Source organism: Solea solea, unplaced genomic scaffold (assembly GCF_958295425.1).
Source record: "Solea solea unplaced genomic scaffold, fSolSol10.1 scaffold_48, whole genome shotgun sequence".
NCBI lineage: Eukaryota > Metazoa > Chordata > Actinopteri > Pleuronectiformes > Soleidae > Solea > Solea solea.
Genome location: NW_026704104.1, coordinates 12,590 through 39,686, shown reverse-complemented (window position 1 = coordinate 39,686; position 27,097 = coordinate 12,590). Strand labels below are relative to the sequence as shown.

Genomic DNA, 27,097 nt, shown 5'->3' with positions numbered 1-27,097 from the left:
GGCTTGCAATTACGTTGACGCACGGGCACACGTTAATGTCCTTCCAGTTTCAGCCTTGCTTTGGTTTTCACAGAAAAAAAGAGAACGGTGCACCGTTCCTGGTGGCACTGCAATACCAGGTCAATGCAAGGAGTGAAGAGAGCAAGCCCAAGGTTTCACCGCCCAATGCTCAAAAATGCATTTAATATTTAATCCCCATATAGAGGACATATCAGATATTAAACTGATAAGAACAGATACTACACTTGATCTTAGCCAAAAGGCCGAGAAGCGATGGCCCACCAGTGTCTGGGGCCAACTCAAGATCTTGGCGCACAAGTTACTTGTTGTGGTGCCGTGTTTCTGAAGTGCGCATAACAAAGGCTGCTGCTGCTCACCTCCACCCCCAGGTGATCTAAGTGCACCTCTGAGCCGTGACGGACAGCTGCTTGACATTTGACACACTCAAAGGGCGCAGCCATACAGCAAAGCCCACCAAAAATAACTTAAACTCTTGGACGTTCCTCTCCACGGAAGTCTTTAGTAAAAGGCGAAAGACTTGAGCATTTTGAAGAAAAACCAGAGTCAACATAGCCCCTCTCCTTGAGAGCAGCCAAGGAGTCTATCCGCCAGAGTCACCACAGTCTCGGTCGGCCCGGCCGGCCACCTTGGGACAGCCTTTCTTCAACGTTTTCGGTTTGCCGGCCAATCAACCGCCCACATTTGACTGCATGTTTGGAAGCGCATTCTTACCGTTGGTTGTGTGCTGCAGTTTTCTATCAACCGCTGAGGCTGTGGCACATTCCTCGCTCACGGGGGACACCTCCAAGGTTTAGTGGTAGATGTGAGTGCATGAGCAAAGCAGCTCTGTGTCACACCGAGCAGTACAAACTGCCGGGCCGTTTCCCAACTCCTCCGGGCTTCTGAAATGGTGAGCTGCTCCTGGCATCGCTTCAATATCAGGTCAATGTACAGGAGTGGACGGAGCAAGCGCCAAAGTATTAACCCTTGGCATGATGGCCATGGATCCATCTCCAACAATCCAGTTCTACCTACAAAGAGCCGGGAAAGGGAGCATGACATTTCCTTAGAGCTAAAAGACAACACCCACAACCATCCCATTCCCAGCAACTTGGAAAGACTGGGGACGTCGCTCTGCGAGCACGTGAGAAGCCTGGAGATGGGCACACAAGGCGGAACCTTGGGCGGCTGACCTTTGCTTACAACTACGTCAACGGGGGAGAGCGCGGACGCAGTACCCCACTAGCAAAAATTATGCAGTCAAGATTCCCACGTTTGGGGAATTTGCAGGGGTCAGCACAACCAGAGTGCAATGGCTGAGCCTCGCCCTGGGTGAAGCACCTTCTTGATCATGGTATCTCCCCTGCCAGGTAAGTATGAGGTGTACTTGCCCAGCACTGGGTGGCTGTTCCCAGACACAGCTCTTTGGCTGATGGTGCAGGAAATGGATAGTCCCAGAGTCCAATGCCTTGACTCAGGTGCTCGTTAAGGCTGTGCTGTGTTCAACTTCAACCTCCAGCACACATTGGAGCGGAAACACTCGACCTTTTCACTGGCATACCTGGCTGTCATTTCCTATCGATTCAGCAACAACTGCACCTGACGGCACCAACAGCAGCTTACCCATCTCGGTGTAGCTTCCTAATACTGGAATAGAGTGTAGCAGGTAGTGGCGATAAAGGCTCAAGTGCAGTGTGTTCGGAAGGCTGCCTTTTGAGCCCCTCCACGAGCAGGGGGCCTTGCCTGGTCTATAAAAGGAGTCTGTGTCACCTGCCCGTCGGCTTACGGCCACACCACCCTGAGCACGCCCGATCTCGTCTGATCTCGGAAGCTAAGCAGGGTCGGGCCTGGTTAGTACTTGGATGGGAGACCGCCTGGGAATACCAGGTGCTGTAAGCTTTTACACTGCAGCACGCTTTTACACTGCAGCACGCTTTTACACTGCAGCACGCTTTTACACTGCAGCACGCTTTTACACTGCTGCTTCCTTACAAGAAACGTGGGCTTGCAATTACGTTGACGCACGGGCACACGTTAATGTCCTTCCAGTTTCAGCCTTGCTTTGGTTTTCACAGAAAAAAAGAGAACGGTGCACCGTTCCTGGTGGCACTGCAATACCAGGTCAATGCAAGGAGTGAAGAGAGCAAGCCCAAGGTTTCACCGCCCAATGCTCAAAAATGCATTTAATATTTAATCCCCATATAGAGGACATATCAGATATTAAACTGATAAGAACAGATACTACACTTGATCTTAGCCAAAAGGCCGAGAAGCGATGGCCCACCAGTGTCTGGGGCCAACTCAAGATCTTGGCGCACAAGTTACTTGTTGTGGTGCCGTGTTTCTGAAGTGCGCATAACAAAGGCTGCTGCTGCTCACCTCCACCCCCAGGTGATCTAAGTGCACCTCTGAGCCGTGACGGACAGCTGCTTGACATTTGACACACTCAAAGGGCGCAGCCATACAGCAAAGCCCACCAAAAATAACTTAAACTCTTGGACGTTCCTCTCCACGGAAGTCTTTAGTAAAAGGCGAAAGACTTGAGCATTTTGAAGAAAAACCAGAGTCAACATAGCCCCTCTCCTTGAGAGCAGCCAAGGAGTCTATCCGCCAGAGTCACCACAGTCTCGGTCGGCCCGGCCGGCCACCTTGGGACAGCCTTTCTTCAACGTTTTCGGTTTGCCGGCCAATCAACCGCCCACATTTGACTGCATGTTTGGAAGCGCATTCTTACCGTTGGTTGTGTGCTGCAGTTTTCTATCAACCGCTGAGGCTGTGGCACATTCCTCGCTCACGGGGGACACCTCCAAGGTTTAGTGGTAGATGTGAGTGCATGAGCAAAGCAGCTCTGTGTCACACCGAGCAGTACAAACTGCCGGGCCGTTTCCCAACTCCTCAGGGCTTCTGAAATGGTGAGCTGCTCCTGGCATCGCTTCAATATCAGGTCAATGTACAGGAGTGGACGGAGCAAGCGCCAAAGTATTAACCCTTGGCATGATGGCCATGGATCCATCTCCAACAATCCAGTTCTACCTACAAAGAGCCGGGAAAGGGAGCATGACATTTCCTTAGAGCTAAAAGACAACACCCACAACCATCCCATTCCCAGCAACTTGGAAAGACTGGGGACGTCGCTCTGCGAGCACGTGAGAAGCCTGGAGATGGGCACACAAGGCGGAACCTTGGGCGGCTGACCTTTGCTTACAACTACGTCATCGGGGGAGAGCGCGGACGCAGTACCCCACTAGCAAAAAATATGCAGTCAAGATTCCCACGTTTGGGGAATTTGCAGGGGTCAGCACAACCAGAGTGCAATGGCTGAGCCTCGCCCTGGGTGAACCACCTTCTTGATCATGGTATCTCCCCTGCCAGGTAAGTATGAGGTGTACTTGCCCAGCACTGGGTGGCTGTTCCCAGACACAGCTCTTTGGCTGATGGTGCAGGAAATGGATAGTCCCAGAGTCCAATGCCTTGACTCAGGTGCTCGTTAAGGCTGTGCTGTGTTCAACTTCAACCTCCAGCACACATTGGAGAGGAAACACTCGACCTTTTCACTGGCATACCTGGCTGTCATTTCCTATCGATTCAGCAACAACTGCACCTGACGGCACCAACAGCAGCTTACCCATCTCGGTGTAGCTTCCTAATACTGGAATAGAGTGTAGCAGGTAGTGGCGATAAAGGCTCAAGTGCAGTGTGTTCGGAAGGCTGCCTTTTGAGCCCCTCCACGAGCAGGGGGCCTTGCCTGGTCTATAAAAGGAGTCTGTGTCACCTGCCCGTCGGCTTACGGCCACACCACCCTGAGCACGCCCGATCTCGTCTGATCTCGGAAGCTAAGCAGGGTCGGGCCTGGTTAGTACTTGGATGGGAGACCGCCTGGGAATACCAGGTGCTGTAAGCTTTTACACTGCAGCACGCTTTTACACTGCAGCACGCTTTTACACTGCTGCTTCCTTACAAGAAACGTGGGCTTGCAATTACGTTGACGCACGGGCACACGTTAATGTCCTTCCAGTTTCAGCCTTGCTTTGGTTTTCACAGAAAAAAAGAGAACGGTGCACCGTTCCTGGTGGCACTGCAATACCAGGTCAATGCAAGGAGTGAAGAGAGCAAGCCCAAGGTTTCACCGCCCAATGCTCAAAAATGCATTTAATATTTAATCCCCATATAGAGGACATATCAGATATTAAACTGATAAGAACAGATACTACACTTGATCTTAGCCAAAAGGCCGAGAAGCGATGGCCCACCAGTGTCTGGGGCCAACTCAAGATCTTGGCGCACAAGTTACTTGTTGTGGTGCCGTGTTTCTGAAGTGCGCATAACAAAGGCTGCTGCTGCTCACCTCCACCCCCAGGTGATCTAAGTGCACCTCTGAGCCGTGACGGACAGCTGCTTGACATTTGACACACTCAAAGGGCGCAGCCATACAGCAAAGCCCACCAAAAATAACTTAAACTCTTGGACGTTCCTCTCCACGGAAGTCTTTAGTAAAAGGCGAAAGACTTGAGCATTTTGAAGAAAAACCAGAGTCAACATAGCCCCTCTCCTTGAGAGCAGCCAAGGAGTCTATCCGCCAGAGTCACCACAGTCTCGGTCGGCCCGGCCGGCCACCTTGGGACAGCCTTTCTTCAACGTTTTCGGTTTGCCGGCCAATCAACCGCCCACATTTGACTGCATGTTTGGAAGCGCATTCTTACCGTTGGTTGTGTGCTGCAGTTTTCTATCAACCGCTGAGGCTGTGGCACATTCCTCGCTCACGGGGGACACCTCCAAGGTTTAGTGGTAGATGTGAGTGCATGAGCAAAGCAGCTCTGTGTCACACCGAGCAGTACAAACTGCCGGGCCGTTTCCCAACTCCTCAGGGCTTCTGAAATGGTGAGCTGCTCCTGGCATCGCTTCAATATCAGGTCAATGTACAGGAGTGGACGGAGCAAGCGCCAAAGTATTAACCCTTGGCATGATGGCCATGGATCCATCTCCAACAATCCAGTTCTACCTACAAAGAGCCGGGAAAGGGAGCATGACATTTCCTTAGAGCTAAAAGACAACACCCACAACCATCCCATTCCCAGCAACTTGGAAAGACTGGGGACGTCGCTCTGCGAGCACGTGAGAAGCCTGGAGATGGGCACACAAGGCGGAACCTTGGGCGGCTGACCTTTGCTTACAACTACGTCAACGGGGGAGAGCGCGGACGCAGTACCCCACTAGCAAAAATTATGCAGTCAAGATTCCCACGTTTGGGGAATTTGCAGGGGTCAGCACAACCAGAGTGCAATGGCTGAGCCTCGCCCTGGGTGAAGCACCTTCTTGATCATGGTATCTCCCCTGCCAGGTAAGTATGAGGTGTACTTGCCCAGCACTGGGTGGCTGTTCCCAGACACAGCTCTTTGGCTGATGGTGCAGGAAATGGATAGTCCCAGAGTCCAATGCCTTGACTCAGGTGCTCGTTAAGGCTGTGCTGTGTTCAACTTCAACCTCCAGCACACATTGGAGAGGAAACACTCGACCTTTTCACTGGCATACCTGGCTGTCATTTCCTATCGATTCAGCAACAACTGCACCTGACGGCACCAACAGCAGCTTACCCATCTCGGTGTAGCTTCCTAATACTGGAATAGAGTGTAGCAGGTAGTGGCGATAAAGGCTCAAGTGCAGTGTGTTCGGAAGGCTGCCTTTTGAGCCCCTCCACGAGCAGGGGGCCTTGCCTGGTCTATAAAAGGAGTCTGTGTCACCTGCCCGTCGGCTTACGGCCACACCACCCTGAGCACGCCCGATCTCGTCTGATCTCGGAAGCTAAGCAGGGTCGGGCCTGGTTAGTACTTGGATGGGAGACCGCCTGGGAATACCAGGTGCTGTAAGCTTTTACACTGCAGCACGCTTTTACACTGCAGCACGCTTTTACACTGCAGCACGCTTTTACACTGCAGCACGCTTTTACACTGCTGCTTCCTTACAAGAAACGTGGGCTTGCAATTACGTTGACGCACGGGCACACGTTAATGTCCTTCCAGTTTCAGCCTTGCTTTGGTTTTCACAGAAAAAAAGAGAACGGTGCACCGTTCCTGGTGGCACTGCAATACCAGGTCAATGCAAGGAGTGAAGAGAGCAAGCCCAAGGTTTCACCGCCCAATGCTCAAAAATGCATTTAATATTTAATCCCCATATAGAGGACATATCAGATATTAAACTGATAAGAACAGATACTACACTTGATCTTAGCCAAAAGGCCGAGAAGCGATGGCCCACCAGTGTCTGGGGCCAACTCAAGATCTTGGCGCACAAGTTACTTGTTGTGGTGCCGTGTTTCTGAAGTGCGCATAACAAAGGCTGCTGCTGCTCACCTCCACCCCCAGGTGATCTAAGTGCACCTCTGAGCCGTGACGGACAGCTGCTTGACATTTGACACACTCAAAGGGCGCAGCCATACAGCAAAGCCCACCAAAAATAACTTAAACTCTTGGACGTTCCTCTCCACGGAAGTCTTTAGTAAAAGGCGAAAGACTTGAGCATTTTGAAGAAAAACCAGAGTCAACATAGCCCCTCTCCTTGAGAGCAGCCAAGGAGTCTATCCGCCAGAGTCACCACAGTCTCGGTCGGCCCGGCCGGCCACCTTGGGACAGCCTTTCTTCAACGTTTTCGGTTTGCCGGCCAATCAACCGCCCACATTTGACTGCATGTTTGGAAGCGCATTCTTACCGTTGGTTGTGTGCTGCAGTTTTCTATCAACCGCTGAGGCTGTGGCACATTCCTCGCTCACGGGGGACACCTCCAAGGTTTAGTGGTAGATGTGAGTGCATGAGCAAAGCAGCTCTGTGTCACACCGAGCAGTACAAACTGCCGGGCCGTTTCCCAACTCCTCAGGGCTTCTGAAATGGTGAGCTGCTCCTGGCATCGCTTCAATATCAGGTCAATGTACAGGAGTGGACGGAGCAAGCGCCAAAGTATTAACCCTTGGCATGATGGCCATGGATCCATCTCCAACAATCCAGTTCTACCTACAAAGAGCCGGGAAAGGGAGCATGACATTTCCTTAGAGCTAAAAGACAACACCCACAACCATCCCATTCCCAGCAACTTGGAAAGACTGGGGACGTCGCTCTGCGAGCACGTGAGAAGCCTGGAGATGGGCACACAAGGCGGAACCTTGGGCGGCTGACCTTTGCTTACAACTACGTCATCGGGGGAGAGCGCGGACGCAGTACCCCACTAGCAAAAAATATGCAGTCAAGATTCCCACGTTTGGGGAATTTGCAGGGGTCAGCACAACCAGAGTGCAATGGCTGAGCCTCGCCCTGGGTGAACCACCTTCTTGATCATGGTATCTCCCCTGCCAGGTAAGTATGAGGTGTACTTGCCCAGCACTGGGTGGCTGTTCCCAGACACAGCTCTTTGGCTGATGGTGCAGGAAATGGATAGTCCCAGAGTCCAATGCCTTGACTCAGGTGCTCGTTAAGGCTGTGCTGTGTTCAACTTCAACCTCCAGCACACATTGGAGAGGAAACACTCGACCTTTTCACTGGCATACCTGGCTGTCATTTCATATCGATTCAGCAACAACTGCACCTGACGGCACCAACAGCAGCTTACCCATCTCGGTGTAGCTTCCTAATACTGGAATAGAGTGTAGCAGGTAGTGGCGATAAAGGCTCAAGTGCAGTGTGTTCGGAAGGCTGCCTTTTGAGCCCCTCCACGAGCAGGGGGCCTTGCCTGGTCTATAAAAGGAGTCTGTGTCACCTGCCCGTCGGCTTACGGCCACACCACCCTGAGCACGCCCGATCTCGTCTGATCTCGGAAGCTAAGCAGGGTCGGGCCTGGTTAGTACTTGGATGGGAGACCGCCTGGGAATACCAGGTGCTGTAAGCTTTTACACTGCAGCACGCTTTTACACTGCTGCTTCCTTACAAGAAACGTGGGCTTGCAATTACGTTGACGCACGGGCACACGTTAATGTCCTTCCAGTTTCAGCCTTGCTTTGGTTTTCACAGAAAAAAAGAGAACGGTGCACCGTTCCTGGTGGCACTGCAATACCAGGTCAATGCAAGGAGTGAAGAGAGCAAGCCCAAGGTTTCACCGCCCAATGCTCAAAAATGTATTTAATATTTAATCCCCATATAGAGGACATATCAGATATTAAACTGATAAGAACAGATACTACACTTGATCTTAGCCAAAAGGCCGAGAAGCGATGGCCCACCAGTGTCTGGGGCCAACTCAAGATCTTGGCGCACAAGTTACTTGTTGTGGTGCCGTGTTTCTGAAGTGCGCATAACAAAGGCTGCTGCTGCTCACCTCCACCCCCAGGTGATCTAAGTGCACCTCTGAGCCGTGACGGACAGCTGCTTGACATTTGACACACTCAAAGGGCGCAGCCATACAGCAAAGCCCACCAAAAATAACTTAAACTCTTGGACGTTCCTCTCCACGGAAGTCTTTAGTAAAAGGCGAAAGACTTGAGCATTTTGAAGAAAAACCAGAGTCAACATAGCCCCTCTCCTTGAGAGCAGCCAAGGAGTCTATCCGCCAGAGTCACCACAGTCTCGGTCGGCCCGGCCGGCCACCTTGGGACAGCCTTTCTTCAACGTTTTCGGTTTGCCGGCCAATCAACCGCCCACATTTGACTGCATGTTTGGAAGCGCATTCTTACCGTTGGTTGTGTGCTGCAGTTTTCTATCAACCGCTGAGGCTGTGGCACATTCCTCGCTCACGGGGGACACCTCCAAGGTTTAGTGGTAGATGTGAGTGCATGAGCAAAGCAGCTCTGTGTCACACCGAGCAGTACAAACTGCCGGGCCGTTTCCCAACTCCTCCGGGCTTCTGAAATGGTGAGCTGCTCCTGGCATCGCTTCAATATCAGGTCAATGTACAGGAGTGGACGGAGCAAGCGCCAAAGTATTAACCCTTGGCATGATGGCCATGGATCCATCTCCAACAATCCAGTTCTACCTACAAAGAGCCGGGAAAGGGAGCATGACATTTCCTTAGAGCTAAAAGACAACACCCACAACCATCCCATTCCCAGCAACTTGGAAAGACTGGGGACGTCGCTCTGCGAGCACGTGAGAAGCCTGGAGATGGGCACACAAGGCGGAACCTTGGGCGGCTGACCTTTGCTTACAACTACGTCATCGGGGGAGAGCGCGGACGCAGTAAACCCACTAGCAAAAATTATGCAGTCAAGATTCCCACGTTTGGGGAATTTGCAGGGGTCAGCACAACCAGAGTGCAATGGCTGAGCCTCGCCCTGGGTGAAGCACCTTCTTGATCATGGTATCTCCCCTGCCAGGTAAGTATGAGGTGTACTTGCCCAGCACTGGGTGGCTGTTCCCAGACACAGCTCTTTGGCTGATGGTGCAGGAAATGGATAGTCCCAGAGTCCAATGCCTTGACTCAGGTGCTCGTTAAGGCTGTGCTGTGTTCAACTTCAACCTCCAGCACACATTGGAGAGGAAACACTCGACCTTTTCACTGGCATACCTGGCTGTCATTTCCTATCGATTCAGCAACAACTGCACCTGACGGCACCAACAGCAGCTTACCCATCTCGGTGTAGCTTCCTAATACTGGAATAGAGTGTAGCAGGTAGTGGCGATAAAGGCTCAAGTGCAGTGTGTTCGGAAGGCTGCCTTTTGAGCCCCTCCACGAGCAGGGGGCCTTGCCTGGTCTATAAAAGGAGTCTGTGTCACCTGCCCGTCGGCTTACGGCCACACCACCCTGAGCACGCCCGATCTCGTCTGATCTCGGAAGCTAAGCAGGGTCGGGCCTGGTTAGTACTTGGATGGGAGACCGCCTGGGAATACCAGGTGCTGTAAGCTTTTACACTGCAGCACGCTTTTACACTGCAGCACGCTTTTACACTGCAGCACGCTTTTACACTGCAGCACGCTTTTACACTGCAGCACGCTTTTACACTGCAGCACGCTTTTACACTGCAGCACGCTTTTACACTGCTGCTTCCTTACAAGAAACGTGGGCTTGCAATTACGTTGACGCACGGGCACACGTTAATGTCCTTCCAGTTTCAGCCTTGCTTTGGTTTTCACAGAAAAAAAGAGAACGGTGCACCGTTCCTGGTGGCACTGCAATACCAGGTCAATGCAAGGAGTGAAGAGAGCAAGCCCAAGGTTTCACCGCCCAATGCTCAAAAATGCATTTAATATTTAATCCCCATATAGAGGACATATCAGATATTAAACTGATAAGAACAGATACTACACTTAATCTTAGCCAAAAGGCCGAGAAGCGATGGCCCACCAGTGTCTGGGGCCAACTCAAGATCTTGGCGCACAAGTTACTTGTTGTGGTGCCGTGTTTCTGAAGTGCGCATAACAAAGGCTGCTGCTGCTCACCTCCACCCCCAGGTGATCTAAGTGCACCTCTGAGCCGTGACGGACAGCTGCTTGACATTTGACACACTCAAAGGGCGCAGCCATACAGCAAAGCCCACCAAAAATAACTTAAACTCTTGGACGTTCCTCTCCACGGAAGTCTTTAGTAAAAGGCGAAAGACTTGAGCATTTTGAAGAAAAACCAGAGTCAACATAGCCCCTCTCCTTGAGAGCAGCCAAGGAGTCTATCCGCCAGAGTCACCACAGTCTCGGTCGGCCCGGCCGGCCACCTTGGGACAGCCTTTCTTCAACGTTTTCGGTTTGCCGGCCAATCAACCGCCCACATTTGACTGCATGTTTGGAAGCGCATTCTTACCGTTGGTTGTGTGCTGCAGTTTTCTATCAACCGCTGAGGCTGTGGCACATTCCTCGCTCACGGGGGACACCTCCAAGGTTTAGTGGTAGATGTGAGTGCATGAGCAAAGCAGCTCTGTGTCACACCGAGCAGTACAAACTGCCGGGCCGTTTCCCAACTCCTCCGGGCTTCTGAAATGGTGAGCTGCTCCTGGCATCGCTTCAATATCAGGTCAATGTACAGGAGTGGACGGAGCAAGCGCCAAAGTATTAACCCTTGGCATGATGGCCATGGATCCATCTCCAACAATCCAGTTCTACCTACAAAGAGCCGGGAAAGGGAGCATGACATTTCCTTAGAGCTAAAAGACAACACCCACAACCATCCCATTCCCAGCAACTTGGAAAGACTGGGGACGTCGCTCTGCGAGCACGTGAGAAGCCTGGAGATGGGCACACAAGGCGGAACCTTGGGCGGCTGACCTTTGCTTACAACTACGTCATCGGGGGAGAGCGCGGACGCAGTACCCCACTAGCAAAAAATATGCAGTCAAGATTCCCACGTTTGGGGAATTTGCAGGGGTCAGCACAACCAGAGTGCAATGGCTGAGCCTCGCCCTGGGTGAACCACCTTCTTGATCATGGTATCTCCCCTGCCAGGTAAGTATGAGGTGTACTTGCCCAGCACTGGGTGGCTGTTCCCAGACACAGCTCTTTGGCTGATGGTGCAGGAAATGGATAGTCCCAGAGTCCAATGCCTTGACTCAGGTGCTCGTTAAGGCTGTGCTGTGTTCAACTTCAACCTCCAGCACACATTGGAGAGGAAACACTCGACCTTTTCACTGGCATACCTGGCTGTCATTTCCTATCGATTCAGCAACAACTGCACCTGACGGCACCAACAGCAGCTTACCCATCTCGGTGTAGCTTCCTAATACTGGAATAGAGTGTAGCAGGTAGTGGCGATAAAGGCTCAAGTGCAGTGTGTTCGGAAGGCTGCCTTTTGAGCCCCTCCACGAGCAGGGGGCCTTGCCTGGTCTATAAAAGGAGTCTGTGTCACCTGCCCGTCGGCTTACGGCCACACCACCCTGAGCACGCCCGATCTCGTCTGATCTCGGAAGCTAAGCAGGGTCCGGCCTGGTTAGTACTTGGATGGGAGACCGCCTGGGAATACCAGGTGCTGTAAGCTTTTACACTGCAGCACGCTTTTACACTGCAGCACGCTTTTACACTGCAGCACGCTTTTACACTGCAGCACGCTTTTACACTGCAGCACGCTTTTACACTGCAGCACGCTTTTACACTGCTGCTTCCTTACAAGAAACGTGGGCTTGCAATTACGTTGACGCACTGGCACACATTAATGTTCTTCCAGTTTCAGCCTTGCTTTGGTTTTCACAGAAAAAAAGAGAACGGTGCACCGTTCCTGGTGGCACTGCAATACCAGGTCAATGCAAGGAGTGAAGAGAGCAAGCCCAAGGTTTCACCGCCCAATGCTCAAAAATGCATTTAATATTTAATCCCCATATAGAGGACATATCAGATATTAAACTGATAAGAACAGATACTACACTTGATCTTAGCCAAAAGGCCGAGAAGCGATGGCCCACCAGTGTCTGGGGCCAACTCAAGATCTTGGCGCACAAGTTACTTGTTGTGGTGCCGTGTTTCTGAAGTGCGCATAACAAAGGCTGCTGCTGCTCACCTCCACCCCCAGGTGATCTAAGTGCACCTCTGAGCCGTGACGGACAGCTGCTTGACATTTGACACACTCAAAGGGCGCAGCCATACAGCAAAGCCCACCAAAAATAACTTAAACTCTTGGACGTTCCTCTCCACGGAAGTCTTTAGTAAAAGGCGAAAGACTTGAGCATTTTGAAGAAAAACCAGAGTCAACATAGCCCCTCTCCTTGAGAGCAGCCAAGGAGTCTATCCGCCAGAGTCACCACAGTCTCGGTCGGCCCGGCCGGCCACCTTGGGACAGCCTTTCTTCAACTTTTTCGGTTTGCCGGCCAATCAACCGCCCACATTTGACTGCATGTTTGGAAGCGCATTCTTACCGTTGGTTGTGTGCTGCAGTTTTCTATCAACCGCTGAGGCTGTGGCACATTCCTCGCTCACGGGGGACACCTCCAAGGTTTAGTGGTAGATGTGAGTGCATGAGCAAAGCAGCTCTGTGTCACACCGAGCAGTACAAACTGCCGGGCCGTTTCCCAACTCCTCCGGGCTTCTGAAATGGTGAGCTGCTCCTGGCATCGCTTCAATATCAGGTCAATGTACAGGAGTGGACGGAGCAAGCGCCAAAGTATTAACCCTTGGCATGATGGCCATGGATCCATCTCCAACAATCCAGTTCTACCTACAAAGAGCCGGGAAAGGGAGCATGACATTTCCTTAGAGCTAAAAGACAACACCCACAACCATCCCATTCCCAGCAACTTGGAAAGACTGGGGACGTCGCTCTGCGAGCACGTGAGAAGCCTGGAGATGGGCACACAAGGCGGAACCTTGGGCGGCTGACCTTTGCTTACAACTACGTCAACGGGGGAGAGCGCGGACGCAGTACCCCACTAGCAAAAATTATGCAGTCAAGATTCCCACGTTTGGGGAATTTGCAGGGGTCAGCACAACCAGAGTGCAATGGCTGAGCCTCGCCCTGGGTGAAGCACCTTCTTGATCATGGTATCTCCCCTGCCAGGTAAGTATGAGGTGTACTTGCCCAGCACTGGGTGGCTGTTCCCAGACACAGCTCTTTGGCTGATGGTGCAGGAAATGGATAGTCCCAGAGTCCAATGCCTTGACTCAGGTGCTCGTTAAGGCTGTGCTGTGTTCAACTTCAACCTCCAGCACACATTGGAGAGGAAACACTCGACCTTTTCACTGGCATACCTGGCTGTCATTTCCTATCGATTCAGCAACAACTGCACCTGACGGCACCAACAGCAGCTTACCCATCTCGGTGTAGCTTCCTAATACTGGAATAGAGTGTAGCAGGTAGTGGCGATAAAGGCTCAAGTGCAGTGTGTTCGGAAGGCTGCCTTTTGAGCCCCTCCACGAGCAGGGGGCCTTGCCTGGTCTATAAAAGGAGTCTGTGTCACCTGCCCGTCGGCTTACGGCCACACCACCCTGAGCACGCCCGATCTCGTCTGATCTCGGAAGCTAAGCAGGGTCGGGCCTGGTTAGTACTTGGATGGGAGACCGCCTGGGAATACCAGGTGCTGTAAGCTTTTACACTGCAGCACGCTTTTACACTGCAGCACGCTTTTACACTGCAGCACGCTTTTACACTGCTGCTTCCTTACAAGAAACGTGGGCTTGCAATTACGTTGACGCACGGGCACACGTTAATGTCCTTCCAGTTTCAGCCTTGCTTTGGTTTTCACAGAAAAAAAGAGAACGGTGCACCGTTCCTGGTGGCACTGCAATACCAGGTCAATGCAAGGAGTGAAGAGAGCAAGCCCAAGGTTTCACCGCCCAATGCTCAAAAATGCATTTAATATTTAATCCCCATATAGAGGACATATCAGATATTAAACTGATAAGAACAGATACTACACTTGATCTTAGCCAAAAGGCCGAGAAGCGATGGCCCACCAGTGTCTGGGGCCAACTCAAGATCTTGGCGCACAAGTTACTTGTTGTGGTGCCGTGTTTCTGAAGTGCGCATAACAAAGGCTGCTGCTGCTCACCTCCACCCCCAGGTGATCTAAGTGCACCTCTGAGCCGTGACGGACAGCTGCTTGACATTTGACACACTCAAAGGGCGCAGCCATACAGCAAAGCCCACCAAAAATAACTTAAACTCTTGGACGTTCCTCTCCACGGAAGTCTTTAGTAAAAGGCGAAAGACTTGAGCATTTTGAAGAAAAACCAGAGTCAACATAGCCCCTCTCCTTGAGAGCAGCCAAGGAGTCTATCCGCCAGAGTCACCACAGTCTCGGTCGGCCCGGCCGGCCACCTTGGGACAGCCTTTCTTCAACGTTTTCGGTTTGCCGGCCAATCAACCGCCCACATTTGACTGCATGTTTGGAAGCGCATTCTTACCGTTGGTTGTGTGCTGCAGTTTTCTATCAACCGCTGAGGCTGTGGCACATTCCTCGCTCACGGGGGACACCTCCAAGGTTTAGTGGTAGATGTGAGTGCATGAGCAAAGCAGCTCTGTGTCACACCGAGCAGTACAAACTGCCGGGCCGTTTCCCAACTCCTCCGGGCTTCTGAAATGGTGAGCTGCTCCTGGCATCGCTTCAATATCAGGTCAATGTACAGGAGTGGACGGAGCAAGCGCCAAAGTATTAACCCTTGGCATGATGGCCATGGATCCATCTCCAACAATCCAGTTCTACCTACAAAGAGCCGGGAAAGGGAGCATGACATTTCCTTAGAGCTAAAAGACAACACCCACAACCATCCCATTCCCAGCAACTTGGAAAGACTGGGGACGTCGCTCTGCGAGCACGTGAGAAGCCTGGAGATGGGCACACAAGGCGGAACCTTGGGCGGCTGACCTTTGCTTACAACTACGTCATCGGGGGAGAGCGCGGACGCAGTACCCCACTAGCAAAAATTATGCAGTCAAGATTCCCACGTTTGGGGAATTTGCAGGGGTCAGCACAACCAGAGTGCAATGGCTGAGCCTCGCCCTGGGTGAACCACCTTCTTGATCATGGTATCTCCCCTGCCAGGTAAGTATGAGGTGTACTTGCCCAGCACTGGGTGGCTGTTCCCAGACACAGCTCTTTGGCTGATGGTGCAGGAAATGGATAGTCCCAGAGTCCAATGCCTTGACTCAGGTGCTCGTTAAGGCTGTGCTGTGTTCAACTTCAACCTCCAGCACACATTGGAGAGGAAACACTCGACCTTTTCACTGGCATACCTGGCTGTCATTTCCTATCGATTCAGCAACAACTGCACCTGACGGCACCAACAGCAGCTTACCCATCTCGGTGTAGCTTCCTAATACTGGAATAGAGTGTAGCAGGTAGTGGCGATAAAGGCTCAAGTGCAGTGTGTTCGGAAGGCTGCCTTTTGAGCCCCTCCACGAGCAGGGGGCCTTGCCTGGTCTATAAAAGGAGTCTGTGTCACCTGCCCGTCGGCTTACGGCCACACCACCCTGAGCACGCCCGATCTCGTCTGATCTCGGAAGCTAAGCAGGGTCCGGCCTGGTTAGTACTTGGATGGGAGACCGCCTGGGAATACCAGGTGCTGTAAGCTTTTACACTGCAGCACGCTTTTACACTGCAGCACGCTTTTACACTGCAGCACGCTTTTACACTGCAGCACGCTTTTACACTGCTGCTTCCTTACAAGAAACGTGGGCTTGCAATTACGTTGACGCACGGGCACACATTAATGTCCTTCCAGTTTCAGCCTTGCTTTGGTTTTCACAGAAAAAAAGAGAACGGTGCACCGTTCCTGGTGGCACTGCAATACCAGGTCAATGCAAGGAGTGAAGAGAGCAAGCCCAAGGTTTCACCGCCCAATGCTCAAAAATGCATTTAATATTTAATCCCCATATAGAGGACATATCAGATATTAAACTGATAAGAACAGATACTACACTTGATCTTAGCCAAAAGGCCGAGAAGCGATGGCCCACCAGTGTCTGGGGCCAACTCAAGATCTTGGCGCACAAGTTACTTGTTGTGGTGCCGTGTTTCTGAAGTGCGCATAACAAAGGCTGCTGCTGCTCACCTCCACCCCCAGGTGATCTAAGTGCACCTCTGAGCCGTGACGGACAGCTGCTTGACATTTGACACACTCAAAGGGCGCAGCCATACAGCAAAGCCCACCAAAAATAACTTAAACTCTTGGACGTTCCTCTCCACGGAAGTCTTTAGTAAAAGGCGAAAGACTTGAGCATTTTGAAGAAAAACCAGAGTCAACATAGCCCCTCTCCTTGAGAGCAGCCAAGGAGTCTATCCGCCAGAGTCACCACAGTCTCGGTCGGCCCGGCCGGCCACCTTGGGACAGCCTTTCTTCAACGTTTTCGGTTTGCCGGCCAATCAACCGCCCACATTTGACTGCATGTTTGGAAGCGCATTCTTACCGTTGGTTGTGTGCTGCAGTTTTCTATCAACCGCTGAGGCTGTGGCACATTCCTCGCTCACGGGGGACACCTCCAAGGTTTAGTGGTAGATGTGAGTGCATGAGCAAAGCAGCTCTGTGTCACACCGAGCAGTACAAACTGCCGGGCCGTTTCCCAACTCCTCCGGGCTTCTGAAATGGTGAGCTGCTCCTGGCATCGCTTCAATATCAGGTCAATGTACAGGAGTGGACGGAGCAAGCGCCAAAGTATTAACCCTTGGCATGATGGCCATGGATCCATCTCCAACAATCCAGTTCTACCTACAAAGAGCCGGGAAAGGGAGCATGACATTTCCTTAGAGCTAAAAGACAACACCCACAACCATCCCATTCCCAGCAACTTGGAAAGACTGGGGACGTCGCTCTGCGAGCACGTGAGAAGCCTGGAGATGGGCACACAAGGCGGAACCTTGGGCGGCTGACCTTTGCTTACAACTACGTCAACGGGGGAGAGCGCGGACGCAGTACCCCACTAGCAAAAATTATGCAGTCAAGATTCCCACGTTTGGGGAATTTGCAGGGGTCAGCACAACCAGAGTGCAATGGCTGAGCCTCGCCCTGGGTGAAGCACCTTCTTGATCATGGTATCTCCCCTGCCAGGTAAGTATGAGGTGTACTTGCCCAGCACTGGGTGGCTGTTCCCAGACACAGCTCTTTGGCTGATGGTGCAGGAAATGGATAGTCCCAGAGTCCAATGCCTTGACTCAGGTGCTCGTTAAGGCTGTGCTGTGTTCAACTTCAACCTCCAGCACACATTGGAGAGGAAACACTCGACCTTTTCACTGGCATACCTGGCTGTCATTTCCTATCGATTCAGCAACAACTGCACCTGACGGCACCAACAGCAGCTTACCCATCTCGGTGTAGCTTCCTAATACTGGAATAGAGTGTAGCAGGTAGTGGCGATAAAGGCTCAAGTGCAGTGTGTTCGGAAGGCTGCCTTTTGAGCCCCTCCACGAGCAGGGGGCCTTGCCTGGTCTATAAAAGGAGTCTGTGTCACCTGCCCGTCGGCTTACGGCCACACCACCCTGAGCACGCCCGATCTCGTCTGATCTCGGAAGCTAAGCAGGGTCGGGCCTGGTTAGTACTTGGATGGGAGACCGCCTGGGAATACCAGGTGCTGTAAGCTTTTACACTGCAGCACGCTTTTACACTGCAGCACGCTTTTACACTGCAGCACGCTTTTACACTGCAGCACGCTTTTACACTGCTGCTTCCTTACAAGAAACGTGGGCTTGCAATTACGTTGACGCACGGGCACACGTTAATGTCCTTCCAGTTTCAGCCTTGCTTTGGTTTTCACAGAAAAAAAGAGAACGGTGCACCGTTCCTGGTGGCACTGCAATACCAGGTCAATGCAAGGAGTGAAGAGAGCAAGCCCAAGGTTTCACCGCCCAATGCTCAAAAATGCATTTAATATTTAATCCCCATATAGAGGACATATCAGATATTAAACTGATAAGAACAGATACTACACTTGATCTTAGCCAAAAGGCCGAGAAGCGATGGCCCACCAGTGTCTGGGGCCAACTCAAGATCTTGGCGCACAAGTTACTTGTTGTGGTGCCGTGTTTCTGAAGTGCGCATAACAAAGGCTGCTGCTGCTCACCTCCACCCCCAGGTGATCTAAGTGCACCTCTGAGCCGTGACGGACAGCTGCTTGACATTTGACACACTCAAAGGGCGCAGCCATACAGCAAAGCCCACCAAAAATAACTTAAACTCTTGGACGTTCCTCTCCACGGAAGTCTTTAGTAAAAGGCGAAAGACTTGAGCATTTTGAAGAAAAACCAGAGTCAACATAGCCCCTCTCCTTGAGAGCAGCCAAGGAGTCTATCCGCCAGAGTCACCACAGTCTCGGTCGGCCCGGCCGGCCACCTTGGGACAGCCTTTCTTCAACGTTTTCGGTTTGCCGGCCAATCAACCGCCCACATTTGACTGCATGTTTGGAAGCGCATTCTTACCGTTGGTTGTGTGCTGCAGTTTTCTATCAACCGCTGAGGCTGTGGCACATTCCTCGCTCACGGGGGACACCTCCAAGGTTTAGTGGTAGATGTGAGTGCATGAGCAAAGCAGCTCTGTGTCACACCGGGCAGTACAAACTGCCGGGCCGTTTCCCAACTCCTCCGGGCTTCTGAAATGGTGAGCTGCTCCTGGCATCGCTTCAATATCAGGTCAATGTACAGGAGTGGACGGAGCAAGCGCCAAAGTATTAACCCTTGGCATGATGGCCATGGATCCATCTCCAACAATCCAGTTCTACCTACAAAGAGCCGGGAAAGGGAGCATGACATTTCCTTAGAGCTAAAAGACAACACCCACAACCATCCCATTCCCAGCAACTTGGAAAGACTGGGGACGTCGCTCTGCGAGCACGTGAGAAGCCTGGAGATGGGCACACAAGGCGGAACCTTGGGCGGCTGACCTTTGCTTACAACTACGTCATCGGGGGAGAGCGCGGACGCAGTACCCCACTAGCAAAAATTATGCAGTCAAGATTCCCACGTTTGGGGAATTTGCAGGGGTCAGCACAACCAGAGTGCAATGGCTGAGCCTCGCCCTGGGTGAACCACCTTCTTGATCATGGTATCTCCCCTGCCAGGTAAGTATGAGGTGTACTTGCCCAGCACTGGGTGGCTGTTCCCAGACACAGCTCTTTGGCTGATGGTGCAGGAAATGGATAGTCCCAGAGTCCAATGCCTTGACTCAGGTGCTCGTTAAGGCTGTGCTGTGTTCAACTTCAACCTCCAGCACACATTGGAGAGGAAACACTCGACCTTTTCACTGGCATACCTGGCTGTCATTTCCTATCGATTCAGCAACAACTGCACCTGACGGCACCAACAGCAGCTTACCCATCTCGGTGTAGCTTCCTAATACTGGAATAGAGTGTAGCAGGTAGTGGCGATAAAGGCTCAAGTGCAGTGTGTTCGGAAGGCTGCCTTTTGAGCCCCTCCACGAGCAGGGGGCCTTGCCTGGTCTATAAAAGGAGTCTGTGTCACCTGCCCGTCGGCTTACGGCCACACCACCCTGAGCACGCCCGATCTCGTCTGATCTCGGAAGCTAAGCAGGGTCCGGCCTGGTTAGTACTTGGATGGGAGACCGCCTGGGAATACCAGGTGCTGTAAGCTTTTACACTGCAGCACGCTTTTACACTGCAGCACGCTTTTACACTGCAGCACGCTTTTACACTGCAGCACGCTTTTACACTGCTGCTTCCTTACAAGAAACGTGGGCTTGCAATTACGTTGACGCACGGGCACACATTAATGTCCTTCCAGTTTCAGCCTTGCTTTGGTTTTCACAGAAAAAAAGAGAACGGTGCACCGTTCCTGGTGGCACTGCAATACCAGGTCAATGCAAGGAGTGAAGAGAGCAAGCCCAAGGTTTCACCGCCCAATGCTCAAAAATGCATTTAATATTTAATCCCCATATAGAGGACATATCAGATATTAAACTGATAAGAACAGATACTACACTTGATCTTAGCCAAAAGGCCGAGAAGCGATGGCCCACCAGTGTCTGGGGCCAACTCAAGATCTTGGCGCACAAGTTACTTGTTGTGGTGCCGTGTTTCTGAAGTGCGCATAACAAAGGCTGCTGCTGCTCACCTCCACCCCCAGGTGATCTAAGTGCACCTCTGAGCCGTGACGGACAGCTGCTTGACATTTGACACACTCAAAGGGCGCAGCCATACAGCAAAGCCCACCAAAAATAACTTAAACTCTTGGACGTTCCTCTCCACGGAAGTCTTTAGTAAAAGGCGAAAGACTTGAGCATTTTGAAGAAAAACCAGAGTCAACATAGCCCCTCTCCTTGAGAGCAGCCAAGGAGTCTATCCGCCAGAGTCACCACAGTCTCGGTCGGCCCGGCCGGCCACCTTGGGACAGCCTTTCTTCAACGTTTTCGGTTTGCCGGCCAATCAACCGCCCACATTTGACTGCATGTTTGGAAGCGCATTCTTACCGTTGGTTGTGTGCTGCAGTTTTCTATCAACCGCTGAGGCTGTGGCACATTCCTCGCTCACGGGGGACACCTCCAAGGTTTAGTGGTAGATGTGAGTGCATGAGCAAAGCAGCTCTGTGTCACACCGAGCAGTACAAACTGCCGGGCCGTTTCCCAACTCCTCCGGGCTTCTGAAATGGTGAGCTGCTCCTGGCATCGCTTCAATATCAGGTCAATGTACAGGAGTGGACGGAGCAAGCGCCAAAGTATTAACCCTTGGCATGATGGCCATGGATCCATCTCCAACAATCCAGTTCTACCTACAAAGAGCCGGGAAAGGGAGCATGACATTTCCTTAGAGCTAAAAGACAACACCCACAACCATCCCATTCCCAGCAACTTGGAAAGACTGGGGACGTCGCTCTGCGAGCACGTGAGAAGCCTGGAGATGGGCACACAAGGCGGAACCTTGGGCGGCTGACCTTTGCTTACAACTACGTCATCGGGGGAGAGCGCGGACGCAGTACCCCACTAGCAAAAATTATGCAGTCAAGATTCCCACGTTTGGGGAATTTGCAGGGGTCAGCACAACCAGAGTGCAATGGCTGAGCCTCGCCCTGGGTGAACCACCTTCTTGATCATGGTATCTCCCCTGCCAGGTAAGTATGAGGTGTACTTGCCCAGCACTGGGTGGCTGTTCCCAGACACAGCTCTTTGGCTGATGGTGCAGGAAATGGATAGTCCCAGAGTCCAATGCCTTGACTCAGGTGCTCGTTAAGGCTGTGCTGTGTTCAACTTCAACCTCCAGCACACATTGGAGAGGAAACACTCGACCTTTTCACCGGCATACCTGGCTGTCATTTCCTATCGATTCAGCAACAACTGCACCTGACGGCACCAACAGCAGCTTACCCATCTCGGTGTAGCTTCCTAATACTGGAATAGAGTGTAGCAGGTAGTGGCGATAAAGGCTCAAGTGCAGTGTGTTCGGAAGGCTGCCTTTTGAGCCCCTCCACGAGCAGGGGGCCTTGCCTGGTCTATAAAAGGAGTCTGTGTCACCTGCCCGTCGGCTTACGGCCACACCACCCTGAGCACGCCCGATCTCGTCTGATCTCGGAAGCTAAGCAGGGTCGGGCCTGGTTAGTACTTGGATGGGAGACCGCCTGGGAATACCAGGTGCTGTAAGCTTTTACACTGCAGCACGCTTTTACACTGCAGCACGCTTTTACACTGCAGCACGCTTTTACACTGCTGCTTCCTTACAAGAAACGTGGGCTTGCAATTACGTTGACGCACGGGCACACGTTAATGTCCTTCCAGTTTCAGCCTTGCTTTGGTTTTCACAGAAAAAAAGAGAACGGTGCACCGTTCCTGGTGGCACTGCAATACCAGGTCAATGCAAGGAGTGAAGAGAGCAAGCCCAAGGTTTCACCGCCCAATGCTCAAAAATGCATTTAATATTTAATCCCCATATAGAGGACATATCAGATATTAAACTGATAAGAACAGATACTACACTTGATCTTAGCCAAAAGGCCGAGAAGCGATGGCCCACCAGTGTCTGGGGCCAACTCAAGATCTTGGCGCACAAGTTACTTGTTGTGGTGCCGTGTTTCTGAAGTGCGCATAACAAAGGCTGCTGCTGCTCACCTCCACCCCCAGGTGATCTAAGTGCACCTCTGAGCCGTGACGGACAGCTGCTTGACATTTGACACACTCAAAGGGCGCAGCCATACAGCAAAGCCCACCAAAAATAACTTAAACTCTTGGACGTTCCTCTCCACGGAAGTCTTTAGTAAAAGGCGAAAGACTTGAGGATTTTGAAGAAAAACCAGAGTCAACATAGCCCCTCTCCTTGAGAGCAGCCAAGGAGTCTATCCGCCAGAGTCACCACAGTCTCGGTCGGCCCGGCCGGCCACCTTGGGACAGCCTTTCTTCAACGTTTTCGGTTTGCCGGCCAATCAACCGCCCACATTTGACTGCATGTTTGGAAGCGCATTCTTACCGTTGGTTGTGTGCTGCAGTTTTCTATCAACCGCTGAGGCTGTGGCACATTCCTCGCTCACGGGGGACACCTCCAAGGTTTAGTGGTAGATGTGAGTGCATGAGCAAAGCAGCTCTGTGTCACACCGAGCAGTACAAACTGCCGGGCCGTTTCCCAACTCCTCCGGGCTTCTGAAATGGTGAGCTGCTCCTGGCATCGCTTCAATATCAGGTCAATGTACAGGAGTGGACGGAGCAAGCGCCAAAGTATTAACCCTTGGCATGATGGCCATGGATCCATCTCCAACAATCCAGTTCTAACTACAAAGAGCCGGGAAAGGGAGCATGACATTTCCTTAGAGCTAAAAGACAACACCCACAACCATCCCATTCCCAGCAACTTGGAAATACTGGGGACGTCGCTCTGCGAGCACGTGAGAAGCCTGGAGATGGGAACACAAGGCGGAACCTTGGGCGGCTGACCTTTGCTTACAACTACGTCATCGGGGGAGAGCGCGGACGCAGTACCCCACTAGCAAAAAATATGCAGTCAAGATTCCCACGTTTGGGGAATTTGCAGGGGTCAGCACAACCAGAGTGCAATGGCTGAGCCTCGCCCTGGGTGAACCACCTTCTTGATCATGGTATCTCCCCTGCCAGGTAAGTAAGAGGTGTACTTGCCCAGCACTGGGTGGCTGTTCCCAGACACAGCTCTTTGGCTGATGGTGCAGGAAATGGATAGTCCCAGAGTCCAATGCCTTGACTCAGGTGCTCGTTAATGCTGTGCTGTGTTCAACTTCAACCTCCAGCACACATTGGAGAGGAAACACTCGACCTTTTCACTGGCATACCTGGCTGTCATTTCCTATCGATTCAGCAACAACTGCACCTGACGGCACCAACAGCAGCTTACCCATCTCGGTGTAGCTTCCTAATACTGGAATAGAGTGTAGCAGGTAGTGGCGATAAAGGCTCAAGTGCAGTGTGTTCGGAAGGCTGCCTTTTGAGCCCCTCCACGAGCAGGGGGCCTTGCCTGGTCTATAAAAGGAGTCTGTGTCACCTGCCCGTCGGCTTACGGCCACACCACCCTGAGCACGCCCGATCTCGTCTGATCTCGGAAGCTAAGCAGGGTCGGGCCTGGTTAGTACTTGGATGGGAGACCGCCTGGGAATACCAGGTGCTGTAAGCTTTTACACTGCAGCACGCTTTTACACTGCAGCACGCTTTTACACTGCAGCACGCTTTTACACTGCAGCACGCTTTTACACTGCTGCTTCCTTACAAGAAACGTGGGCTTGCAATTACGTTGACGCACGGGCACACGTTAATGTCCTTCCAGTTTCAGCCTTGCTTTGGTTTTCACAGAAAAAAAGAGAACGGTGCACCGTTCCTGGTGGCACTGCAATACCAGGTCAATGCAAGGAGTGAAGAGAGCAAGCCCAAGGTTTCACCGCCCAATGCTCAAAAATGCATTTAATATTTAATCCCCATATAGAGGACATATCAGATATTAAACTGATAAGAACAGATACTACACTTGATCTTAGCCAAAAGGCCGAGAAGCGATGGCCCACCAGTGTCTGGGGCCAACTCAAGATCTTGGCGCACAAGTTACTTGTTGTGGTGCCGTGTTTCTGAAGTGCGCATAACAAAGGCTGCTGCTGCTCACCTCCACCCCCAGGTGATCTAAGTGCACCTCTGAGCCGTGACGGACAGCTGCTTGACATTTGACACACTCAAAGGGCGCAGCCATACAGCAAAGCCCACCAAAAATAACTTAAACTCTTGGACGTTCCTCTCCACGGAAGTCTTTAGTAAAAGGCGAAAGACTTGAGCATTTTGAAGAAAAACCAGAGTCAACATAGCCCCTCTCCTTGAGAGCAGCCAAGGAGTCTATCCGCCAGAGTCACCACAGTCTCGGTCGGCCCGGCCGGCCACCTTGGGACAGCCTTTCTTCAACGTTTTCGGTTTGCCGGCCAATCAACCGCCCACATTTGACTGCATGTTTGGAAGCGCATTCTTACCGTTGGTTGTGTGCTGCAGTTTTCTATCAACCGCTGAGGCTGTGGCACATTCCTCGCTCACGGGGGACACCTCCAAGGTTTAGTGGTAGATGTGAGTGCATGAGCAAAGCAGCTCTGTGTCACACCGAGCAGTACAAACTGCCGGGCCGTTTCCCAACTCCTCCGGGCTTCTGAAATGGTGAGCTGCTCCTGGCATCGCTTCAATATCAGGTCAATGTACAGGAGTGGACGGAGCAAGCGCCAAAGTATTAACCCTTGGCATGATGGCCATGGATCCATCTCCAACAATCCAGTTCTAACTACAAAGAGCCGGGAAAGGGAGCATGACATTTCCTTAGAGCTAAAAGACAACACCCACAACCATCCCATTCCCAGCAACTTGGAAATACTGGGGACGTCGCTCTGCGAGCACGTGAGAAGCCTGGAGATGGGCACACAAGGCGGAACCTTGGGCGGCTGACCTTTGCTTACAACTACGTCATCGGGGGAGAGCGCGGACGCAGTACCCCACTAGCAAAAAATATGCAGTCAAGATTCCCACGTTTGGGGAATTTGCAGGGGTCAGCACAACCAGAGTGCAATGGCTGAGCCTCGCCCTGGGTGAACCACCTTCTTGATCATGGTATCTCCCCTGCCAGGTAAGTAAGAGGTGTACTTGCCCAGCACTGGGTGGCTGTTCCCAGACACAGCTCTTTGGCTGATGGTGCAGGAAATGGATAGTCCCAGAGTCCAATGCCTTGACTCAGGTGCTCGTTAATGCTGTGCTGTGTTCAACTTCAACCTCCAGCACACATTGGAGAGGAAACACTCGACCTTTTCACTGGCATACCTGGCTGTCATTTCCTATCGATTCAGCAACAACTGCACCTGACGGCACCAACAGCAGCTTACCCATCTCGGTGTAGCTTCCTAATACTGGAATAGAGTGTAGCAGGTAGTGGCGATAAAGGCTCAAGTGCAGTGTGTTCGGAAGGCTGCCTTTTGAGCCCCTCCACGAGCAGGGGGCCTTGCCTGGTCTATAAAAGGAGTCTGTGTCACCTGCCCGTCGGCTTACGGCCACACCACCCTGAGCACGCCCGATCTCGTCTGATCTCGGAAGCTAAGCAGGGTCGGGCCTGGTTAGTACTTGGATGGGAGACCGCCTGGGAATACCAGGTGCTGTAAGCTTTTACACTGCAGCACGCTTTTACACTGCAGCACGCTTTTACACTGCAGCACGCTTTTACACTGCAGCACGCTTTTACACTGCTGCTTCCTTACAAGAAACGTGGGCTTGCAATTACGTTGACGCACGGGCACACGTTAATGTCCTTCCAGTTTCAGCCTTGCTTTGGTTTTCACAGAAAAAAAGAGAACGGTGCACCGTTCCTGGTGGCACTGCAATACCAGGTCAATGCAAGGAGTGAAGAGAGCAAGCCCAAGGTTTCACCGCCCAATGCTCAAAAATGCATTTAATATTTAATCCCCATATAGAGGACATATCAGATATTAAACTGATAAGAACAGATACTACACTTGATCTTAGCCAAAAGGCCGAGAAGCGATGGCCCACCAGTGTCTGGGGCCAACTCAAGATCTTGGCGCACAAGTTACTTGTTGTGGTGCCGTGTTTCTGAAGTGCGCATAACAAAGGCTGCTGCTGCTCACCTCCACCCCCAGGTGATCTAAGTGCACCTCTGAGCCGTGACGGACAGCTGCTTGACATTTGACACACTCAAAGGGCGCAGCCATACAGCAAAGCCCACCAAAAATAACTTAAACTCTTGGACGTTCCTCTCCACGGAAGTCTTTAGTAAAAGGCGAAAGACTTGAGCATTTTGAAGAAAAACCAGAGTCAACATAGCCCCTCTCCTTGAGAGCAGCCAAGGAGTCTATCCGCCAGAGTCACCACAGTCTCGGTCGGCCCGGCCGGCCACCTTGGGACAGCCTTTCTTCAACGTTTTCGGTTTGCCGGCCAATCAACCGCCCACATTTGACTGCATGTTTGGAAGCGCATTCTTACCGTTGGTTGTGTGCTGCAGTTTTCTATCAACCGCTGAGGCTGTGGCACATTCCTCGCTCACGGGGGACACCTCCAAGGTTTAGTGGTAGATGTGAGTGCATGAGCAAAGCAGCTCTGTGTCACACCGAGCAGTACAAACTGCCGGGCCGTTTCCCAACTCCTCCGGGCTTCTGAAATGGTGAGCTGCTCCTGGGTTAGGTGAAGGAAGCAGAGCCTGTCTCCCACCTGAGCGGGAGACAGGAAAAGCACGGTCCTTCCCCCGAACAGCGTCCCGCCCCCTCTCCCAAGACCGAGGACCAGCAACCTCAAAATACCTCACACTTTTTGTGTGGGTAGCAGTGCGAGCGTATGGGCTCCTTTTTCTCCTCCCATAT

At 52.0% G+C, this 27,097-nt stretch overlaps 54 non-coding genes across 54 annotated transcripts; 13 read left to right on the top strand and 41 right to left on the bottom strand.

Moving 5' to 3' along the window:
- Nucleotides 1–82: 82 nt before the first annotated feature.
- Nucleotides 83–275, bottom strand: LOC131452089 (U2 spliceosomal RNA). Its single transcript, XR_009236913.1, has one exon. It is a non-coding gene; the product is annotated as a U2 spliceosomal RNA (small nuclear RNA).
- Nucleotides 276–454: 179 nt separating this feature from the next.
- LOC131452248 (U5 spliceosomal RNA) lies at nt 455–567 on the bottom strand. Its single transcript, XR_009237064.1, has one exon. It is a non-coding gene; the product is annotated as a U5 spliceosomal RNA (small nuclear RNA).
- A 647-nt stretch (nt 568–1,214) lies between these two features.
- Nucleotides 1,215–1,378, bottom strand: LOC131452013 (U1 spliceosomal RNA). Its single transcript, XR_009236841.1, has one exon. It is a non-coding gene; the product is annotated as a U1 spliceosomal RNA (small nuclear RNA).
- Nucleotides 1,379–1,780: 402 nt separating this feature from the next.
- Nucleotides 1,781–1,899, top strand: LOC131451888 (5S ribosomal RNA). Its single transcript, XR_009236723.1, has one exon. It is a non-coding gene; the product is annotated as a 5S ribosomal RNA (ribosomal RNA).
- A 185-nt stretch (nt 1,900–2,084) lies between these two features.
- Nucleotides 2,085–2,277, bottom strand: LOC131452088 (U2 spliceosomal RNA). Its single transcript, XR_009236912.1, has one exon. It is a non-coding gene; the product is annotated as a U2 spliceosomal RNA (small nuclear RNA).
- A 179-nt stretch (nt 2,278–2,456) lies between these two features.
- On the bottom strand, nt 2,457–2,569 carry LOC131452247 (U5 spliceosomal RNA). Its single transcript, XR_009237063.1, has one exon. It is a non-coding gene; the product is annotated as a U5 spliceosomal RNA (small nuclear RNA).
- Nucleotides 2,570–3,216: 647 nt separating this feature from the next.
- Nucleotides 3,217–3,380, bottom strand: LOC131451972 (U1 spliceosomal RNA). Its single transcript, XR_009236802.1, has one exon. It is a non-coding gene; the product is annotated as a U1 spliceosomal RNA (small nuclear RNA).
- Nucleotides 3,381–3,782: 402 nt separating this feature from the next.
- LOC131451876 (5S ribosomal RNA) lies at nt 3,783–3,901 on the top strand. The gene has a single exon (XR_009236712.1). It is a non-coding gene; the product is annotated as a 5S ribosomal RNA (ribosomal RNA).
- Nucleotides 3,902–4,050: 149 nt separating this feature from the next.
- LOC131452086 (U2 spliceosomal RNA) lies at nt 4,051–4,243 on the bottom strand. The gene has a single exon (XR_009236910.1). It is a non-coding gene; the product is annotated as a U2 spliceosomal RNA (small nuclear RNA).
- A 179-nt stretch (nt 4,244–4,422) lies between these two features.
- On the bottom strand, nt 4,423–4,535 carry LOC131452246 (U5 spliceosomal RNA). Its single transcript, XR_009237062.1, has one exon. It is a non-coding gene; the product is annotated as a U5 spliceosomal RNA (small nuclear RNA).
- A 647-nt stretch (nt 4,536–5,182) lies between these two features.
- Nucleotides 5,183–5,346, bottom strand: LOC131452012 (U1 spliceosomal RNA). The gene has a single exon (XR_009236840.1). It is a non-coding gene; the product is annotated as a U1 spliceosomal RNA (small nuclear RNA).
- A 402-nt stretch (nt 5,347–5,748) lies between these two features.
- On the top strand, nt 5,749–5,867 carry LOC131451865 (5S ribosomal RNA). The gene has a single exon (XR_009236701.1). It is a non-coding gene; the product is annotated as a 5S ribosomal RNA (ribosomal RNA).
- Nucleotides 5,868–6,052: 185 nt separating this feature from the next.
- Nucleotides 6,053–6,245, bottom strand: LOC131452085 (U2 spliceosomal RNA). The gene has a single exon (XR_009236909.1). It is a non-coding gene; the product is annotated as a U2 spliceosomal RNA (small nuclear RNA).
- Nucleotides 6,246–6,424: 179 nt separating this feature from the next.
- On the bottom strand, nt 6,425–6,537 carry LOC131452245 (U5 spliceosomal RNA). The gene has a single exon (XR_009237061.1). It is a non-coding gene; the product is annotated as a U5 spliceosomal RNA (small nuclear RNA).
- Nucleotides 6,538–7,184: 647 nt separating this feature from the next.
- Nucleotides 7,185–7,348, bottom strand: LOC131451971 (U1 spliceosomal RNA). The gene has a single exon (XR_009236801.1). It is a non-coding gene; the product is annotated as a U1 spliceosomal RNA (small nuclear RNA).
- A 402-nt stretch (nt 7,349–7,750) lies between these two features.
- On the top strand, nt 7,751–7,869 carry LOC131451854 (5S ribosomal RNA). Its single transcript, XR_009236690.1, has one exon. It is a non-coding gene; the product is annotated as a 5S ribosomal RNA (ribosomal RNA).
- Nucleotides 7,870–8,000: 131 nt separating this feature from the next.
- On the bottom strand, nt 8,001–8,193 carry LOC131452070 (U2 spliceosomal RNA). Its single transcript, XR_009236895.1, has one exon. It is a non-coding gene; the product is annotated as a U2 spliceosomal RNA (small nuclear RNA).
- A 179-nt stretch (nt 8,194–8,372) lies between these two features.
- LOC131452244 (U5 spliceosomal RNA) lies at nt 8,373–8,485 on the bottom strand. The gene has a single exon (XR_009237060.1). It is a non-coding gene; the product is annotated as a U5 spliceosomal RNA (small nuclear RNA).
- A 647-nt stretch (nt 8,486–9,132) lies between these two features.
- Nucleotides 9,133–9,297, bottom strand: LOC131452061 (U1 spliceosomal RNA). Its single transcript, XR_009236886.1, has one exon. It is a non-coding gene; the product is annotated as a U1 spliceosomal RNA (small nuclear RNA).
- A 402-nt stretch (nt 9,298–9,699) lies between these two features.
- LOC131451842 (5S ribosomal RNA) lies at nt 9,700–9,818 on the top strand. The gene has a single exon (XR_009236679.1). It is a non-coding gene; the product is annotated as a 5S ribosomal RNA (ribosomal RNA).
- A 239-nt stretch (nt 9,819–10,057) lies between these two features.
- Nucleotides 10,058–10,250, bottom strand: LOC131452210 (U2 spliceosomal RNA). The gene has a single exon (XR_009237028.1). It is a non-coding gene; the product is annotated as a U2 spliceosomal RNA (small nuclear RNA).
- Nucleotides 10,251–10,429: 179 nt separating this feature from the next.
- Nucleotides 10,430–10,542, bottom strand: LOC131452243 (U5 spliceosomal RNA). The gene has a single exon (XR_009237059.1). It is a non-coding gene; the product is annotated as a U5 spliceosomal RNA (small nuclear RNA).
- Nucleotides 10,543–11,189: 647 nt separating this feature from the next.
- LOC131451969 (U1 spliceosomal RNA) lies at nt 11,190–11,353 on the bottom strand. The gene has a single exon (XR_009236799.1). It is a non-coding gene; the product is annotated as a U1 spliceosomal RNA (small nuclear RNA).
- Nucleotides 11,354–11,755: 402 nt separating this feature from the next.
- LOC131451896 (5S ribosomal RNA) lies at nt 11,756–11,874 on the top strand. The gene has a single exon (XR_009236731.1). It is a non-coding gene; the product is annotated as a 5S ribosomal RNA (ribosomal RNA).
- A 221-nt stretch (nt 11,875–12,095) lies between these two features.
- Nucleotides 12,096–12,288, bottom strand: LOC131452084 (U2 spliceosomal RNA). The gene has a single exon (XR_009236908.1). It is a non-coding gene; the product is annotated as a U2 spliceosomal RNA (small nuclear RNA).
- A 179-nt stretch (nt 12,289–12,467) lies between these two features.
- On the bottom strand, nt 12,468–12,580 carry LOC131452242 (U5 spliceosomal RNA). The gene has a single exon (XR_009237058.1). It is a non-coding gene; the product is annotated as a U5 spliceosomal RNA (small nuclear RNA).
- A 647-nt stretch (nt 12,581–13,227) lies between these two features.
- On the bottom strand, nt 13,228–13,391 carry LOC131452011 (U1 spliceosomal RNA). The gene has a single exon (XR_009236839.1). It is a non-coding gene; the product is annotated as a U1 spliceosomal RNA (small nuclear RNA).
- Nucleotides 13,392–13,793: 402 nt separating this feature from the next.
- Nucleotides 13,794–13,912, top strand: LOC131451831 (5S ribosomal RNA). Its single transcript, XR_009236668.1, has one exon. It is a non-coding gene; the product is annotated as a 5S ribosomal RNA (ribosomal RNA).
- Nucleotides 13,913–14,079: 167 nt separating this feature from the next.
- Nucleotides 14,080–14,272, bottom strand: LOC131452083 (U2 spliceosomal RNA). Its single transcript, XR_009236907.1, has one exon. It is a non-coding gene; the product is annotated as a U2 spliceosomal RNA (small nuclear RNA).
- A 179-nt stretch (nt 14,273–14,451) lies between these two features.
- On the bottom strand, nt 14,452–14,564 carry LOC131452240 (U5 spliceosomal RNA). The gene has a single exon (XR_009237057.1). It is a non-coding gene; the product is annotated as a U5 spliceosomal RNA (small nuclear RNA).
- Nucleotides 14,565–15,211: 647 nt separating this feature from the next.
- LOC131451908 (U1 spliceosomal RNA) lies at nt 15,212–15,375 on the bottom strand. The gene has a single exon (XR_009236741.1). It is a non-coding gene; the product is annotated as a U1 spliceosomal RNA (small nuclear RNA).
- A 402-nt stretch (nt 15,376–15,777) lies between these two features.
- On the top strand, nt 15,778–15,896 carry LOC131451895 (5S ribosomal RNA). The gene has a single exon (XR_009236730.1). It is a non-coding gene; the product is annotated as a 5S ribosomal RNA (ribosomal RNA).
- A 185-nt stretch (nt 15,897–16,081) lies between these two features.
- LOC131452082 (U2 spliceosomal RNA) lies at nt 16,082–16,274 on the bottom strand. Its single transcript, XR_009236906.1, has one exon. It is a non-coding gene; the product is annotated as a U2 spliceosomal RNA (small nuclear RNA).
- A 179-nt stretch (nt 16,275–16,453) lies between these two features.
- On the bottom strand, nt 16,454–16,566 carry LOC131452239 (U5 spliceosomal RNA). Its single transcript, XR_009237056.1, has one exon. It is a non-coding gene; the product is annotated as a U5 spliceosomal RNA (small nuclear RNA).
- A 647-nt stretch (nt 16,567–17,213) lies between these two features.
- On the bottom strand, nt 17,214–17,377 carry LOC131452010 (U1 spliceosomal RNA). Its single transcript, XR_009236838.1, has one exon. It is a non-coding gene; the product is annotated as a U1 spliceosomal RNA (small nuclear RNA).
- Nucleotides 17,378–17,779: 402 nt separating this feature from the next.
- Nucleotides 17,780–17,898, top strand: LOC131451820 (5S ribosomal RNA). Its single transcript, XR_009236657.1, has one exon. It is a non-coding gene; the product is annotated as a 5S ribosomal RNA (ribosomal RNA).
- A 185-nt stretch (nt 17,899–18,083) lies between these two features.
- Nucleotides 18,084–18,276, bottom strand: LOC131452081 (U2 spliceosomal RNA). Its single transcript, XR_009236905.1, has one exon. It is a non-coding gene; the product is annotated as a U2 spliceosomal RNA (small nuclear RNA).
- A 179-nt stretch (nt 18,277–18,455) lies between these two features.
- On the bottom strand, nt 18,456–18,568 carry LOC131452238 (U5 spliceosomal RNA). The gene has a single exon (XR_009237055.1). It is a non-coding gene; the product is annotated as a U5 spliceosomal RNA (small nuclear RNA).
- Nucleotides 18,569–19,215: 647 nt separating this feature from the next.
- Nucleotides 19,216–19,379, bottom strand: LOC131451907 (U1 spliceosomal RNA). The gene has a single exon (XR_009236740.1). It is a non-coding gene; the product is annotated as a U1 spliceosomal RNA (small nuclear RNA).
- Nucleotides 19,380–19,781: 402 nt separating this feature from the next.
- Nucleotides 19,782–19,900, top strand: LOC131451894 (5S ribosomal RNA). Its single transcript, XR_009236729.1, has one exon. It is a non-coding gene; the product is annotated as a 5S ribosomal RNA (ribosomal RNA).
- Nucleotides 19,901–20,085: 185 nt separating this feature from the next.
- On the bottom strand, nt 20,086–20,278 carry LOC131452080 (U2 spliceosomal RNA). Its single transcript, XR_009236904.1, has one exon. It is a non-coding gene; the product is annotated as a U2 spliceosomal RNA (small nuclear RNA).
- Nucleotides 20,279–20,457: 179 nt separating this feature from the next.
- On the bottom strand, nt 20,458–20,570 carry LOC131452236 (U5 spliceosomal RNA). Its single transcript, XR_009237053.1, has one exon. It is a non-coding gene; the product is annotated as a U5 spliceosomal RNA (small nuclear RNA).
- A 647-nt stretch (nt 20,571–21,217) lies between these two features.
- LOC131451906 (U1 spliceosomal RNA) lies at nt 21,218–21,381 on the bottom strand. Its single transcript, XR_009236739.1, has one exon. It is a non-coding gene; the product is annotated as a U1 spliceosomal RNA (small nuclear RNA).
- Nucleotides 21,382–21,783: 402 nt separating this feature from the next.
- On the top strand, nt 21,784–21,902 carry LOC131451805 (5S ribosomal RNA). Its single transcript, XR_009236642.1, has one exon. It is a non-coding gene; the product is annotated as a 5S ribosomal RNA (ribosomal RNA).
- Nucleotides 21,903–22,069: 167 nt separating this feature from the next.
- On the bottom strand, nt 22,070–22,262 carry LOC131452079 (U2 spliceosomal RNA). The gene has a single exon (XR_009236903.1). It is a non-coding gene; the product is annotated as a U2 spliceosomal RNA (small nuclear RNA).
- A 179-nt stretch (nt 22,263–22,441) lies between these two features.
- On the bottom strand, nt 22,442–22,554 carry LOC131451807 (U5 spliceosomal RNA). Its single transcript, XR_009236644.1, has one exon. It is a non-coding gene; the product is annotated as a U5 spliceosomal RNA (small nuclear RNA).
- Nucleotides 22,555–23,201: 647 nt separating this feature from the next.
- On the bottom strand, nt 23,202–23,365 carry LOC131452024 (U1 spliceosomal RNA). Its single transcript, XR_009236851.1, has one exon. It is a non-coding gene; the product is annotated as a U1 spliceosomal RNA (small nuclear RNA).
- A 402-nt stretch (nt 23,366–23,767) lies between these two features.
- Nucleotides 23,768–23,886, top strand: LOC131452267 (5S ribosomal RNA). Its single transcript, XR_009237082.1, has one exon. It is a non-coding gene; the product is annotated as a 5S ribosomal RNA (ribosomal RNA).
- Nucleotides 23,887–24,071: 185 nt separating this feature from the next.
- On the bottom strand, nt 24,072–24,264 carry LOC131452078 (U2 spliceosomal RNA). Its single transcript, XR_009236902.1, has one exon. It is a non-coding gene; the product is annotated as a U2 spliceosomal RNA (small nuclear RNA).
- Nucleotides 24,265–24,443: 179 nt separating this feature from the next.
- Nucleotides 24,444–24,556, bottom strand: LOC131452235 (U5 spliceosomal RNA). The gene has a single exon (XR_009237052.1). It is a non-coding gene; the product is annotated as a U5 spliceosomal RNA (small nuclear RNA).
- Nucleotides 24,557–25,203: 647 nt separating this feature from the next.
- LOC131452023 (U1 spliceosomal RNA) lies at nt 25,204–25,367 on the bottom strand. The gene has a single exon (XR_009236850.1). It is a non-coding gene; the product is annotated as a U1 spliceosomal RNA (small nuclear RNA).
- Nucleotides 25,368–25,769: 402 nt separating this feature from the next.
- On the top strand, nt 25,770–25,888 carry LOC131452150 (5S ribosomal RNA). The gene has a single exon (XR_009236972.1). It is a non-coding gene; the product is annotated as a 5S ribosomal RNA (ribosomal RNA).
- A 185-nt stretch (nt 25,889–26,073) lies between these two features.
- On the bottom strand, nt 26,074–26,266 carry LOC131452077 (U2 spliceosomal RNA). Its single transcript, XR_009236901.1, has one exon. It is a non-coding gene; the product is annotated as a U2 spliceosomal RNA (small nuclear RNA).
- A 179-nt stretch (nt 26,267–26,445) lies between these two features.
- Nucleotides 26,446–26,558, bottom strand: LOC131452234 (U5 spliceosomal RNA). Its single transcript, XR_009237051.1, has one exon. It is a non-coding gene; the product is annotated as a U5 spliceosomal RNA (small nuclear RNA).
- Between the last annotated feature and the right edge of the window lie 539 nt (nt 26,559–27,097).